This window comes from Cetorhinus maximus, chromosome 10 (assembly GCF_964194155.1).
Source record: "Cetorhinus maximus chromosome 10, sCetMax3.hap1.1, whole genome shotgun sequence".
Classification (NCBI taxonomy): Eukaryota; Metazoa; Chordata; class Chondrichthyes; order Lamniformes; family Cetorhinidae; genus Cetorhinus; species Cetorhinus maximus.
Window position 1 is genome coordinate 49,301,010 of NC_135888.1, and position 15,180 is coordinate 49,316,189.

General features: G+C 46.1%; 2 protein-coding genes across 3 annotated transcripts in view; one reads left to right on the forward strand and one right to left on the reverse strand.

Annotated features, from left to right (window-relative positions):
- The window catches only part of LOC144685676 (sodium-dependent phosphate transport protein 2C-like), a 267,701-nt gene extending 265,084 nt beyond the window's left edge, over window positions 1-2,617 (reverse strand). The window contains exon 1 of the mRNA XM_078550457.1: window positions 2,495-2,617. The gene's annotated coding sequence lies outside the window, so the exon portion shown is untranslated. The remainder of the gene's footprint in view (window positions 1-2,494) is intronic.
- Window positions 1-15,180, forward strand: part of LOC144685677 (LIM domain transcription factor LMO4-A-like) — a 104,053-nt gene that overhangs the window by 10,055 nt on the left and 78,818 nt on the right. The window lies entirely within an intron of this gene.

Below are 15,180 nucleotides of genomic sequence, written 5' to 3' on the forward strand. Positions count from 1 at the left end.
CTCAAGACCCCTCAGGATCTTAAAGGTTTCAATTAAGTCACCTCTTACTCTTCTAAATTCTAGTGGATACAAGTCTAATCTGTCCAACCTTTCCTCATAAGGCAACCCACCCATTCCTGGTATTAGTCTGGTAAACCTTCTATGAACTGCTTCCAAAGCATTTGCATCTTTCTTTAAAAAAGACCAGTGCTGTACACAGTACTCCAGATGTGGTCTCACAGTGCCCTGTACAACTGAAGCATAACCTCCCTACTTTTGTATTCAATTCCCCTCACAATAAATTTTAACATTTTATTAACTTTCCTAATTACTTGTTGTACCTACATACTAACCGTTTGTGATTCATGCACTAGGACACCCAGATCCCTCTGAATCTCAGAGCTCTGCAATCTCTCACCATTTAGATAATAAGCTTCTTTTTTATTCTTCCTGCCAAAATGAACAATTTCACATTTTCCCATTTGCCAGATCTTTGCCCACTCATTTAACCGATCAATGTCACTTTGTAGCTTCCTTACATCCTCTTCGCAATTTACTTTCCTACCTATCTTTGTGTCGTCAGCAAATTTAGCAACCGTACCTTCAGTCTCTTCATCCAAGTCTTTTATATAAATTGTAAAAAGGTGAGGCCCCAGCACTGATCCCTGTGGCACACCACTAGTCACATCCTGCCAAGCACAAAAAGACCCAATTTATTCCAATTCTCTGCTTCCTGTTAGCTATCCAATCTTCTATCCATGCCAATATGTTACCCCCTACACCATGAGCTTTTATTTTCTGCAACAATCTATGATGTCGCATTTTATCTAATGCCTTCTGGAAATCTAAGTACAATACATCCACTGGTTCCCCTTTATCAACGGCACATATGACTCCTTCAAAGAATTCCAATAAATTGGTTAAACATGATTTCCCTTTCACAAAACCATGTTGACTCTGCCTGATTGCCTTAAACTTTTCTACGTGTCCTGCTATAACATCTTTAATAATAGCTTCTAAAATTTTCCTTATGACAGATGTTAGACTAACTGGCCTATAGTTTCCTGCTTTCTGTCTCCTTCCCTTTCTGAATAAAGGAATTACATTTGCTATTTTCCAATCTAATAGAACCTTCTCTGAATCCAGGGAATTTTGGAAAATTAAAACTAGTGCATTAATGATCTCACAGGCCACTTTTTTCAAGACCTTAGGGTGAAGTCCATCTGGACCTGGGGATTTGTCAACCTTCAGCCCCAACAATTTGCTCAATACCACTTCCCTGGTGATTGTAATTTTCCCAAGTTCCTCCTTCCCATCCATTTCCTGATTTACAGCTATTCCCTGGATGTTACTTTTGTCCTTTACAGTGAAGACCAAAGGAAAATACTTGTTTAATTCATCCGCCATCTTCCTACTTTCTAATATTAATTCCCCAAGCACAATTTCTCTAGGATCAATGCTCACTTTGTTAACTCTTTTCTTATTTAAATACCTATAGAAACTCTTGCTCTCTGACTTTATATTACTAGCTAGCTTTCTCTTGTACTCTAATTTTTTCCTCCTTATTAATTTGTCATCCTTTGCTGTTCTTTATATTCTTCCCAATCTACTGACCTGCCACCCCTCTTTGTGTAATTAAATGCTTTTTCTTTAAGTTTGATACTGGGCAGAATTGCCCCAGGTTTGCAGGTAGTGGGCAGGTAAAACGATGTTTTATCCACTGGCCGCAATGGCAGCTTTTCACACCGTATCATCCCAAACCCGCCACATTAATTATGCATTCCCGGGAAACACACCGTTTCCATGGCGGGTGGGCTCCGATTCGCTTGCCACGCCATCACCTCGCCCCTTCATCACGTCAGGCACCACATTTAAAGTACAGCCGCACTCAGTGCTTCCAGCCCAGGACTGTAGCAAAGAAGACATGGCCCCGAAAGGTAAGAAGACTGCAGCCCTCAAGCACCTTTTGGTCAATGTGGAGACCCACTGTGATGTCCTCTACCCCCGCTCTGGCTGCAGAAGGGGCAGCAACATTACCACTCCAGCTTGGTGGGCGATGGCAGTGGTGGTCAATGCCAATGCTGCACAGAAGAGGTTGGCCATCCAATGCAGATAGAGGATGAATGATCTCATCTGTGCAGCCAGGGTACGGCAACCATCTCATCACTCTAAACTCACACACTCACAAGCCCATCACACATTCACTGGCATCTCACTCACTGCCAGCTCAAGGGACATCACCACCCATTCTCACACACAGGGGAGACAGTGGCATAGTGGTATTGTCACTGGACTGGTATTCCAGAGACCCAGGGTAATGCTCAATAAAAATCTGGAATTAAAAGTCTGATGATGATGGTGAAACCATTGTCGATAATTGTAAAAACCCATCTGGTTCACTAATGCCCTTCAGGGAAAGAAATTTGCCATCCTTACTGGCTTGATTCACAGCAATGTGGTTGGCTCTTTAAAAGAAAAGCCCTCTGAATGAATAAATTTAAAAAAATAAACATACCCTCACATGTCCATCTTGCCTTGTCTCCTCTGCCTCCTCAGTTACTTACACAGATCAACATGTGCCCCCCCTCCCCACCCCAACACACAGCCTAGGATACCCTCCTTCCCCGGTGCAACTCTTGTCCCTTGCCTGAGGCCACTTCTCCCCCTTCCCCTAGCCCTGCAGCCATTGAAAAGCCTCCCACATGCGGCTGATCTGGTAGGTAGGTAGAGACTTGCCTGTGGTGCTGAAGGCTGCCAGTGCTGCCCGAAGCAAGGTAGGCAAACAAACCTCGAAGTCCCGAGCCAAGTACAGCTTGCCAGGTGCATGTCACTTATGTGCCATTGTGAAACATGTCAGTGGGAAAACACGCTGATGTGTTGGACAATCTGGTGGGGTGAATCCAGTGAGATGGCCTTATGTATTATGCTGATGTGTTACAATGAGATTCCCAAAGTCTGATGGTGGCCCGCCATTGGTGGGCGGAACGGACAATCGCAAACTGGTTTCACACCATCTCAAAACCAATTGTCCGCTCACGCCACTGAACACACTCAATGCCGGTGGGCACAGAAAATCCCAGCCATTATCTTTAACTTTTTTAGTTAACCACGGATGGTGGGCCCTCCCCTTGGAATTTTTCTTTCTCATTGGAATGTATCTATTTTGTGTATTTTGAAATATCCCCTTAAATGTCTGTCACTGAACTTCTATTGACCAATCCCTTAACCTCATTTGCCAGTTCACTTTAGCTAACTTTGCTTTCCTGCCCTCATAATTGCCCTTATTTAAGTTTAAAAATACTAGTCTGGGACACACTCGTTTCTCGCTCAAAATAAATGTAAAATTCAATTCAATCATATTATGATGGCTGCTATGGGGGACTGGGTGTAATAAATTGGGGGACCTCGCCCAGGGACCGGTCGTAACACTTGCACCATTTTTATTTGTAAATTTGTAAATAGTTCTAGTGGTTAATAACGACTTAAGTTAACCTGCTAAAGGCTACGAAGACTTCATCAAACCTAGTGAGATGTAACCTACACCCCACAACATTTATCACAAAAATGAAGCATTTTTAATCAGTGTCTAGTCCACTAAATGTGAGTAACTCCATTCTAAAAAAACTGAAAATGACATTAAAAAGCTCGACAGAGCCATTTCCTCGTTAGATTGATGTATGGTTTCTGAGTAATATTTTTACAAATATATATATATTTATATATAAAAGCTTTTAAAACACCTATAGTGTCCTAAAAGTAAAAGATTAATTTTGAAATCCTCTTCAAAGGCTGCAAACAGATGCAGTTAGTGAAAAATCGTCATGGTGATGAATTTGGTCAGGGGGCGTGGCCAGTTTTGTGGGTGGGGCCATCTTCTGGTGCAATGCTTTTTAAACTAGTGCAAAAGTTCACAGCAACTTGTGTTGCACTGGATCTAGTTTGTAATTGAAATTCAGCCACATTTGTGTATGGTTTGGCCAATTGCGCAGAATCAAAAACAGCACACCTGGGTGGAAACTCTTAGCCAAAGCCTTTGCCATAGTTGAGCTGTTAACATTGCGCTAATAATGTTTGAGATTTTACTCTATCTGTACAGAAAGTTTTGAAATATGTTGTGTGGCTCAGCCAGATCCCCCCTTCCCACTGGCAGGATTTGTGATGCCACACACTGCCTGTATCCTGCACACGCATGTCAAAGCACAAATAACATACACATATATACACACATACACATATATGCACACATACACAAGTACACAACCCCATACACAAGTATACCTACACATGTATATACACACACAGATACATGCATACACAGATACGGGTTCAAAGGCATACAAATACACATGTGTACTTACAGAAAAATACATAACAGTTCATTGCCACAGGCCATTCAGTCCATCCATTCTGTGTCAGCATTTACCTTCCATGTGAACAAATATTCCTAATCATATTTATCCTCCTGTTCCTATTTTTCTTCACCCGCTTGTCCATCTGAATCTTCAATGTTGACACTGGGCGGAATTTTCCCAGATTTGCACTAAGTGCGGTGGCGGGCAGGTAAATCGCCGTGTTACCCATCGGCCATGATCACGGGTTTTCACACCTTATCATCCCAAATCCGCCATCTTATTTATGCATTCCCAGGAAACACGCTGTTTCCATGGTGTGGCGGGATCTCATTCACCCGCCCACCATCACCTTGCTGCTTCATCACGTCGGGCGCCATATTTAAAATCTAGCCGCAAGCACACATCTCAGTGCTTCCAAACCACCACTGCTGCATGGAAGACATGGCCTTGAAATGGAAGAAGACTGCAGCCCCCAGATTTAGTGACGTGTCACTCGAGCGCCTTTTGGATGCCGTGGAGGCTCACCGGGGATGTGCTCTACCCCCACTCTAGCCGCAGGATGGACAGCAACAGCACTAACTTGGCTTGGGAGGTGGTGGCAGTGGTGGTCAGTGCCTACGCACTTCAAAACAGGACAGCCACCCAGTGCCACAAGAGGATGAATGATCTCCTCTGTTCCACCAGGTAAGTCACTCTTCTCATCACTCTCAACTCACACTCACAAACCCATCACACATCCACAGTGATTTCACCCACTGCCTGTTCAAGGGACACCATTCATTCTCTCACACTCACCTTCATTGTCCTCAACCCCGTCCATGGGACCACTCATCACCAACACAGGCCAGGCATAATTATCATTTGTCCTGGCAGAAGTCCTGCTTACACTTTCTCCATCTCTATTCATGCAGGGTAGGCTGGCACACAAGAGGGAGAGGTCACAGACCGGTGGCGGAATGCCTGAAATCAAGGTCGTTATGGACTTTGAAAACAGAGCCATCCAGCTAACTGGCAAGGATCTGGACCTGTCCTGTGCTGACAGTGAGGTTGGCGGTGCTCTACCAAGTGAGGGTCCAGCAGTGCAACATCCATCCGACAACCATGCTGTGAGTGATGGGTCCTGTTTCACAGGCCACTGCTATGCACTAATTATCTCCCATTGCTTCCGCAGGCACATCTGCCAAACAGCTGTGGATGTCCAGGGAGCACCAAGACGGAGCAGCAGGGTTAGGAAAGTTAAGGAGAATTAGTTGCACAGCCTGGGCACGGGTGTTAATCACTTGTACATATGTTCACGATTGTCAATAAACTCCCAAGAATGTCTTCCTGCCTATGGCTCCTTGTTCTGATGAGCAGTGTTCTTGTCACTCAGATGTGGAACCTTTCTGCACAAGATAAAAGGCAGATGTCTCAGTCCAGGGCCGTTTACCTGTGCTCTGTGCAGCCTTCAGACCACAGTGATGGTCCAGCCTCACACTCCCTGGAAACATTACTGATGCCTGCACCTCGGCAGTGCTGGTCATTGCTGTCAGAATGTAGTGGGCAGGCACCACAGAGTTCTCTCATTCTCTCTGTGTGCTCTCAGCACCTTTAAGGTGGGGCTGGCCCCCATCACACCAGCATCTGTGACCAGTGATGATGTGCACCAGCTCCTGAAGAGCTAAAGTGCTGATGGCGGGCACAGCATCAGATGTGTCTAAAGTTTCATGGCTGCGTTTCTGAGATGGCCCTGATCATGGAGCGCAAGCGAGCTGCCCTCAGCCAGACAGGAGTCAGACATTCTCAGAGGCTATGTGAAAATCTATGGAGTGTCCTTGCTGCATGTTGTCATCATCCTCCTGCGATCGAGCGACTATTAGGGCTTCCACCACGTCTGCATGAGCATTCTCACAGAGGGTATTGACGCTAAGTCAAACGTTCAGAACTGCGATGCGAGGATCTATGGGGACACCTCACTTCATGTCATCATCATCCTCCACAAATCCGGGAGCTATGAGGGCCTCCCGAGTGTGCCTGCCTCGTCTGGCCAGTGCGAGGGCCTCCTCCCCATCATTGATGCCTCCGAGGATCCCCTCACCCTCATCCTCCATTGGCATCCTCCTCATCGGAGGAGACCTCCAGCTCCTCCTCAGTCAGCTCCTCTCCCCATTGCAGCACCAGGTTGTAAAGGACGCAGCAGACAATGATGATGCGTGATACCCTCTGTGGACTATATTGCAGGGCTCCACCAGACCGCTCCAGGCACCGGAACCTCATTTTCAGCATCCCGATGGTCTGCTTCACCAAGTTGCGTGTTGCAGCATGAGCCTCATTGTACCATCGCTCTGCTGCAGTCTGAGGCCGCCGTACGGGTGTCATCAACCATGTCCTCTGTGGGTAGCCCTTGTCCCCAGGGAGCCAACCCTGCAGCCTCTGTGGATCCAGGAAGTCGTCAGGTATCAGAGGCCAACTGAGGATGTAGGAGTCATGGACACTCCCTGGGAACCAAGCACAGACCTGCAGGATGTGTTTGTGGTGGTCACACACCAGCTGCACATTCAGTGAGTGGAAGCCCTTGTGGTTGATATACCCACTGAGTGTAGTGATGGAGACCTGAGTGCCACGTGAGTGCAGTCAATCGACCCTGCATCTGTGGGAAACCTGAGATCTGCATCTCGCTCTTGCATCCTGGCTGTCCGGTCCTGGGTGAAATGCACAAAGTTGTGCACCCTCATAAAGGTGGCATCCGTGACCTCCTGGATGCATTTGTGGGTGGCAGATTGTGAAATCCCACAGAGGTTAACTGTGGAGCCCTGAAAGGAGCCAGTGGCATAGAAATTGAGCGCCGCGGTCACTTTCACAGCCACTGGCAGTGGATGCCCTCCATGTCCCCTTGGCGCCAAGTCCTGCAGTAAGTGGCAGATGTGATGGACCAGTTCCCTAGACACATTCAGTCTCCGGCGACACTGGTTCTCGTTCATGGAATGACAGGCACTGACTATAGACCCTGGGTGTTGCTAGGCCCTGACCAGCGACAGCTCGCTGTGGCTCTTCAGCGGTGTGTGCAGGAGCCCCAGCTGCCCCTTCTTCCTGAGGTTGCTGCTTCTCCCTCTGCACAGCCAGGAGCCTCAGTTGCTCTCTCCTCCGTCTTCTTTGCACTCTGTAGGCCACCAGGCATACAGCTACCTCACCAGGCAGCATGGTCCTGATGTACTCCTCCTGCAGGATGAAAGAAAGAGAGGGTTAGCATGGGTGTACTAAGAACCTCCCATGGTTAAGTCTGAAGGCCCTTAATGCATCCTGGAGAATGTTGGCCGCCACTTGGATGGCCAGAGTTTAGAGCACTACATGGCTGCCCAAAACCCCACCCGCCTCTGACTGACCGATTGGTGGCAGCTTTGCCCACTGGACTGCACACTGTGCTCTCAGTTCAGGTACAGGCATTCTCCTAACCCGCACTGCAAGGCTGCACTGTTAGCTTGAACCACACGGGAGACTGGTCCAAACTGAGATGATGACATTGCCAGGGGCTGTGAGCACCTCCAGCGGTGACTGCTCCAAGTCCAGCTTTAGCAAGGAGATTGTACAACGTGCCCAGTCGTCCAACTATTCTTTAGTCCACTAAAACACTCATTAGTTTGCAGTCTGTGCCCGAGGGGTGAAAAGCTGTGGACCATTTGGTGGCACTTTGATGCCTGCATATTGCTTGAGTGGGTAGATAAACTAGAGACCCGACTCCAATCATATCAATGTGGCTGTGCTTGAACTGTCTCAGCTGCAGAGGAATGGTAATTTTATAATGTGTGACCGCTTCCCTCGCCCACCTTACCCCCCACCCTGAATGCTTGTGTGCTATATCCAATGACAGGGCTGCCCTTGCCCACCCCACCTCTCATGAGCCACTTCAATGGCAGGGCTGCTCTTAACCCCAACCCCCCAACGTGCCTCAAGCTTGAAGTCCAACAGGTGACCCTGGCGAGCACAGCACAATGTTACTGCGTGCTCACCTCTGAATTCCCCTCAAAGTGCAGGCCGCCAAGTGCACGCCTTATATATGTTGTGAAACATGTTGGCGTGCTTTCCCGCCAATGTGGACAGACGATCCGCCGGGGATCTTGGGGGGGGGGTGCGATTCCGGTGGGCTGAGTTGATAATGATATGCTGATATATTACAATGAGGTTCCTGATGTCCGATGGCAGGAAACGCGACCCGCCGTTGGTGGCCTGAGCGGGCGATCACGAAAGCTGTTGCGCCATATCGTCCACTCACGCCACCGAACATGCCTGACGCTAGCGGGCACGGAAAATTCCGCCCACTATTTCTGCCTCAACCCCTAACCCGGGAAACGAATTCCACAGCCTCACAGCTTTCTGTGTGCAGGATTTTCGCCTGCTCTCTGTTCAAAACCTCTTACATTTCATCTTGTATCTCTGGCCCCTGGTCTTAGACCCCTTGATTACTGGAAACAGTCTGTTTCTGTTCACCCTGGCCCAACCTTTCATAATTTTAAACCCTCTCTATCCTATTACCCCGTAATCTGTGTTGTTCTAATGGAAAAAGACAACTTTTCAAGTTTTTCTTTGTATTTGGATTTCTTTATACCAGCAGCATCCGAGTGAATCTGTGTGGTATCCTCTCTCCTTCCTATAGTGTGGAGTCAATACTGCAGGTACTCGAACTCAGCTTTATTAAGGTTTTATATCAGCCCCTCACTACCTCTTGTCTTTTATATTCTATAGTTCTTGTAATAAAACCAAGATTTCTATTAGCATTTTTACAGCCTAACCAACCTGAGGTGCTGCCTTTAATGTCCTTGCATACTGTCCCCTAGATCCCTCTGTTCTGGCCCCAAGCACAGTATAATTACTGCTGCTGTTTTGACCAAAATCTATCTTCTCACATTCACTGACATTGAATTCCATCTGTCACTTCTCAGCCTGTTCCTCCATCTTATCCCTCTGGCCTTCTACATAGCTACAATCACATCCATACATCCCCTTGGGGCCAATCAGCACCTTGATTTTAATAATTACACCTGTGATTGATGTAAAAACGTTTTCCTTTTAATCTATGATTTTAGTAATTGGCTTATTTTTGTGCCAGTTCTTTGTTAGCTTGCTTTCTCACTCTTTTGTTGCAAAAGGATTTCATTTATTTTCAATCAAGAGGCTCTGTAGCCAAGAATGGGCCTCCTTTGTTAATACTGATATGGGTGAAGCAATGGAAATGGCTCTCCAAGTTTCTTAGGACATGCTGGGATGTCATGGGAAAGTTTTCAGCTCCATTCTGGCCGCCTGCTCTATTTTTAGATTATTCTTGGGTCTGTGTGACCTCCGCTTCAGTGGCTCTGATAACTGGGTAAGTTTAGGTAACAAGTGCAAGATAACGAACAGAAAACACTTCTTTAGATTTTTTTCTCTGCTGGATTTATCTTGTATCTCCAGGATTCTCCTCACATTTTCAAAATCAACATAGTAAACCAAACAGATGGTGGCGTAGTGGTAATGTTACTGGACTAGTAATTCAAAGGCCCAGGACAGCTGGTGGAATTTAAATTCAAATTGGCTAGTCTCAGTGATGGTGACCATGAAACCTTTGTCGATTGTTGTAAAAATCCATCTGGTTCACTAATGCCCTTTAGGGGAGGAAATCTGCCGTCTTTACCTGGTCTGGCCTACATGTGACTCCAGACCCACGGCGACGTGGTTGACTCTTAACTGCCCTCTGATATGGCCTAGCAAGCCACTCAGTTCAAGGTTCAGTTAGGGATGGGCAACAAATGCTGGCCTTGCCAGCGATGCCCACATCCCATGACAAATAAAGAGATAAAAGGTGTCAGCCTTGGCTCTCGCCTCAGAGGCAGAAGGTTTTGGGTTCAAGTCTTGGTCCAGAGACCTGAGCACAAAAGCCGAGATCTACACTTCAGTGCAGCACTGAGGGAGTGCATCATTGGCTGTAAAAGTGCCTTGGAACATCCTTATGCCATGAGAGACATGAGATAAATATATGTTCAAGTTGTTAACCTTGGGGGAGATTTCCATTGGGACAAGGTGGTAATGAGGGATCATGAGTCGAAATGCCAGCTTAGAGCAAGATGTTCTTTGGCACCTTGGTGAAGGGGATAAATCCAGGACTTAGGACCAGTCACTAGGAGGGTTGTTAAACAGCTGATTGCCACTTAAAATACATGCTAGCACTCATTAAAGAGGCTGCATGGCATTTTGGTGGCTAACACGTCATCTAACACAGTCTCCTCACAGCGACCAGCTACTTGGTGTAAACATGGCCTTGATATCGGTTTGAAGGACAACCTGAAGAGAGACCATTTCCTGGTCATTATTGCTGGAGTTGTGAAGAGGTCCCTCAGAAACACATCAGGAGGCAGATTTCTGAGACACTTTGACAAGACTTCATCGACACTGAAACAACATTTATTCCAGAAATTCTCCAAGGACTTCATCTAAAAAGAGTAAGTGCTGTGCTGCTTGACGTGTTTGGGCATCTTTCTACAATTCTTCAGGAGTGCTTGGGGTTCCCCCTTGGTCTGGATAAGGAATGGAAGAAGGGCTTGAGCCCAGGTAGAGCAGCGCCAGCTGATGCCAGGGAGAGGGACGGGAAGGCAAAGAGGGCAAGATGCTTTCCTTCCCACCCCACCACCTCCTCCCACTGGGGAAACAGAACACCCTTCCTTCTCTGTCTATCCCACCAGGACCTCCAGTGTCACATTTGAGAACCTCAGTCCCTGTCTAACCCTGAGACCAGAGCATTCTGCCGCTGCAGTGGAAGTGGGTGCCAGGAGCCCACATGAATTTCTTAAGGGAAAATCATGTTTAACCAACTTGCTGGAGCTTTTTGAAGAGGTAACAGAGAGGGTTGATGAGGGTAATACCGTTGGTGTGATGTACATGGACTCCCAAAAGACAGTTGATACAGTGCCACACAACAGACTTGTGAGCAAAGTTAGAACTTGTGGAATAAATTGGATAGTAGCAACATGGATATGGAATTGGCTGTGACAGGAAACAGAGTAGTGGTGAATAGATGTTTTTCGGGCTAGAGGAAGGTTTGTAGTGGAGTTCCCCAGGGTCAGTGTGAGGACATTCGCCCTTCCTGATATATATTAATGAGCTAGATCTTGGTGTATAGGGCACAATTGCAAAATCTCTGGATGATACAAAACTCAGAAGCATTGTGAACTGTGAGGACAATGTAACAACTTCAAAAGGACATAGACAAATTGGTGGAGTGGACGGACAGGTAGCAGATGAAGTTCAATGAAGAGAAATGTGAAGTAATTAATTTTGGTAGAAAGAACATGGAGAGACAGCATGAAATAGTGGGTACAACTCTAAAGGGGGTGCAGGAGCAGAGGGACCTGGGTGTATATGTGCATAAGTCGTTGAAGGTGGCAGGACAGATTGAGAGAATGGTTAATATGGTATATAGTATCCTGGGCTTTATTAATAGGGGCATAGAGCACAAGAGCAAGGAGGCTATGTTGAACTTGTATAAAACACTAGTTCGGCCTCAGCTGAGTATTGTGTACAGTTCTGGGTGCTGCACTTTAGGAAGGATGTGAAGGCTTTGGAGAGGGTGCAGAAAAGATCCATGAGAATGGTTCCAGGGATGAGGAACTTCAGTTGTGAAGATAGATTGGAGAAGTTATGACTGTTTTCATTAGAGAAAAGAAGGCTGAGAGGAGATTTGATAGAGGGATTCAAAATCACGAGGGGTCTGGACAGAGTAGATAGAAACTGTTCCCACTCATGAAAGGATCAAGGATGAGAGGGCACAGATTTAAAGTAATTAGTAAAAGAAGCAATCGAGATATGAGGAAAAGCTTTTTCACACAACGATTGATTAAGGTCTGGAATGCACTGCCTGAGAGTGTGGTGGAGGCAGGTTGAAGTATTCAAAAGGGAATTAGAGTGTTATTTGAAAAGGAAGAATGTGCAGGGTTACGGGGAGGAGGCAGGAGAATGGAACTAAGTGAGTTGCACATTTGCAGAGCCGGTGCAGACACGATGGGTTGAATGGCCTCCTTCTGCACTGTAACAATTCTGCAATTTCACGAATATTGCATCCAATTAGCACTTGAACGTAGGGTCACAAGACAGGCCTCTGGAGAGCTGCTAATGTCACTGCTACAATAGTCTAAGGTGCAGAAAATGGTGACCAACTGCTTCCAGCCATTCCAACATTGCCCACATGGCATGTCTTGCTTGGGAGGGCACTAGCCAGGCATAATGCCAGAGGCATGCAGAGTGGGCAGATCGTGACATCACTCAGTGTCTAACCGTCATTAGGTGCCAAGCTGCCATTTGGATCTCCCAGGTCCTGTCAACACCCTCTCTGAATCACTCTCAGCTCATCCTCCACTAGTCTATATAAAGGGATCACCATGGGAGGGACTTTCAGGTGGAGTGCTTTGACTTTGCTGCTGCAGAATGTGACTAAGTGGGAGAGCTGTGTTCAGAGTCGTTGAAGGAGCTGTAACAGGTTTTTGGAGTATGAGCGATGTGATGCTGGACTTTTCCCAGGGGTTTGAAGCTCTGACAGCAGGAAGCAACCTGCCATTTGGGGGTGGGGGGGATGGGGGGTCTTTTAGTCCAGCCTCTCTTGGGCAGCAGCCTGACAGGGGGATGGAGCAGAAGCAGCAGAGAGGGGAAGCTGTGTGCAGACAGAGGAGGAGGACGGCTCTTGATCGAAGGACACCTTCTTTTAGCATCTTTCAGGAACATATGTGTGTGTAGGAGGAGGGATAGTGGGCAGGGATAGTGATACTGGTCAAACCTCACTGTGATGGGTAGAGTGGGCAGGGTCAGTGATACAGGTCAAACTTCACAGTGATGGGTAGAATTGGCAGGGTTAGTGATACAGGTCAAACCTCACAGTGATGGGTAGAATTGGCAGGGTTAGTGATGTGGGCCAAACCTTGCAGTGATGGGTAGAGTAGGCAGGGTTAGTGGTACGGGTCAAACCTCACAGTGATGGGTAGAATTGGCAGGGTTAGTGATACAGGTCAAACCTCACAGTGATGGGTAGAGTTGGCAGAGTTAGTGATGTGGGCAAAACCTTGCAATGATGGGTAGAGTAGGCAGGGAGATAAAATAATAAAGAGGGAGAAAATAAACTTTGAGGGTAATCTAGCAAGTAATATAAAAACAGACAGTAAGAGCTCTTTTAAATATATAAGGGAATGAAACTGGGGAAATAATAATTGTGAACCAGGAAATGGCAAAGGAGTTGAATAAATACTTTGCTTCAGTCTTCACAGTAGAATACATTAATAGAATTCCAATAGTAAATAATCAGGGGGCGAAAGAGGGGGAGGAAATAAATACAATAAGTCGCACTAGAGAAAAAGTACTAGGGAGACTAATGGGGCTAAAGACCAATAACTCCCCGGGACCTGATGGGTTGCATCCTAGGATATTAAAGGAAGTAGCTACAAAGATAGTGGATGCGCTGGTAGTAATCTTCCAAGAAGAAAAGTCCCAGAGGGTTGGAAAACTGCCAATGTAAACACACTTATTCAAAAAGGGAAGGAGACAAAAATAGGTAACTGTAGGCCAGTTAGCCATCTGTTATTGGGAAAATATTAGAATCTATTATAAAGGATATAATAGCAGAGCATTTAGGAATACATAATCTAATTAAGTAGAGTCAGCATGGCTTCATGAGGGGAAATCATGCCTGACAAATTTATTAAATTCTTTGAGGAGGCAACAAGCAGGATAGATAAAGGGGAACCAGTAGATGTAATATATTTGGATTTCCAAAAGACATTCGATAAGGTACCACACATAAGGCTACTTAATAAGATAAGAGCCCATGGTGTTGGGGGTAGTATATTAGTATGGATAGAGGACTGGCTAATTAACAGAAGACAGGGAGTTAGGATACGGGGGGCATTTTTAAGATAGCAACTTGGAACTAGTGGAGTGCCACAGGGATCAGTGCTGGGGCCACAATTATTTACAATATATATTAATGACTTGGATAAGGGAAATGAATGTACTATCACCAAGTTTGTGAATGACACAAAAATAGGTGGGAAGGTAAGTGGTGAGGATGACACAAAGAGTCTACAGAGGGATATAGACAGGTTAAGTGAGTGGGCAAAAGCGTGGCAGATGAAATATAATGTGGAAAAGTGTGAGGTTATGCACTTTGGCAGGAAGAATAGAAGAGCTGAATATTATTTAAATGGAGAAAGACTGCAGAAAGCTGCGGCACAGAGGAATTTGGGACCCCTTGTGTGTGAATCCCAAAAAGCTACATAAAAGTTCAACAGGTAATAGAGAAGGCAAATGGAATGTTGGCCTTTATTTCAAAGGGAATGGAGTATAAAAATAGGGAAGTCTTGCTAAAACTGTACAAAGCACTAGTTCGACCACATCTAGAATACTGTGAACAGTTTTGGTCCCCTTATTGAAGGAAAGATACACTGGCATGGAGTCAGTCCAGAGAAGGTTAACTAGGTTGATCCCAGGTATGGCGGGGTTTTTTATGAGGAGAGGTTGAGTAAATTGGGCCTGTAATCATTGGAGTTTAGAAGAATGAGAGGCGACCTTTTTGAAACATATAAGATTCTTAGGGGGGCTTGACAAGGTAGATGCTGAGAGGTTGTTTCCCCTTGTGGGAGAGTCTAGGACCAGAGGGCATAATCTCAGAGTAAGGGGTCACCCATTTAAGACAGAGATGAGGAGAAATTTCTTCTCACAGAGGGTAGTGAATCTGTGGAATTCTGTACCACAGAGGGCTGTAGGGGCTGGGTCGTTATGTATATTCAAGGCTGAGGTAGACAGATTTTTAATCGGTAAGGGAATCAAGGGTTATGGGGAAAAGGCAGGAAAGTGGAGTTGA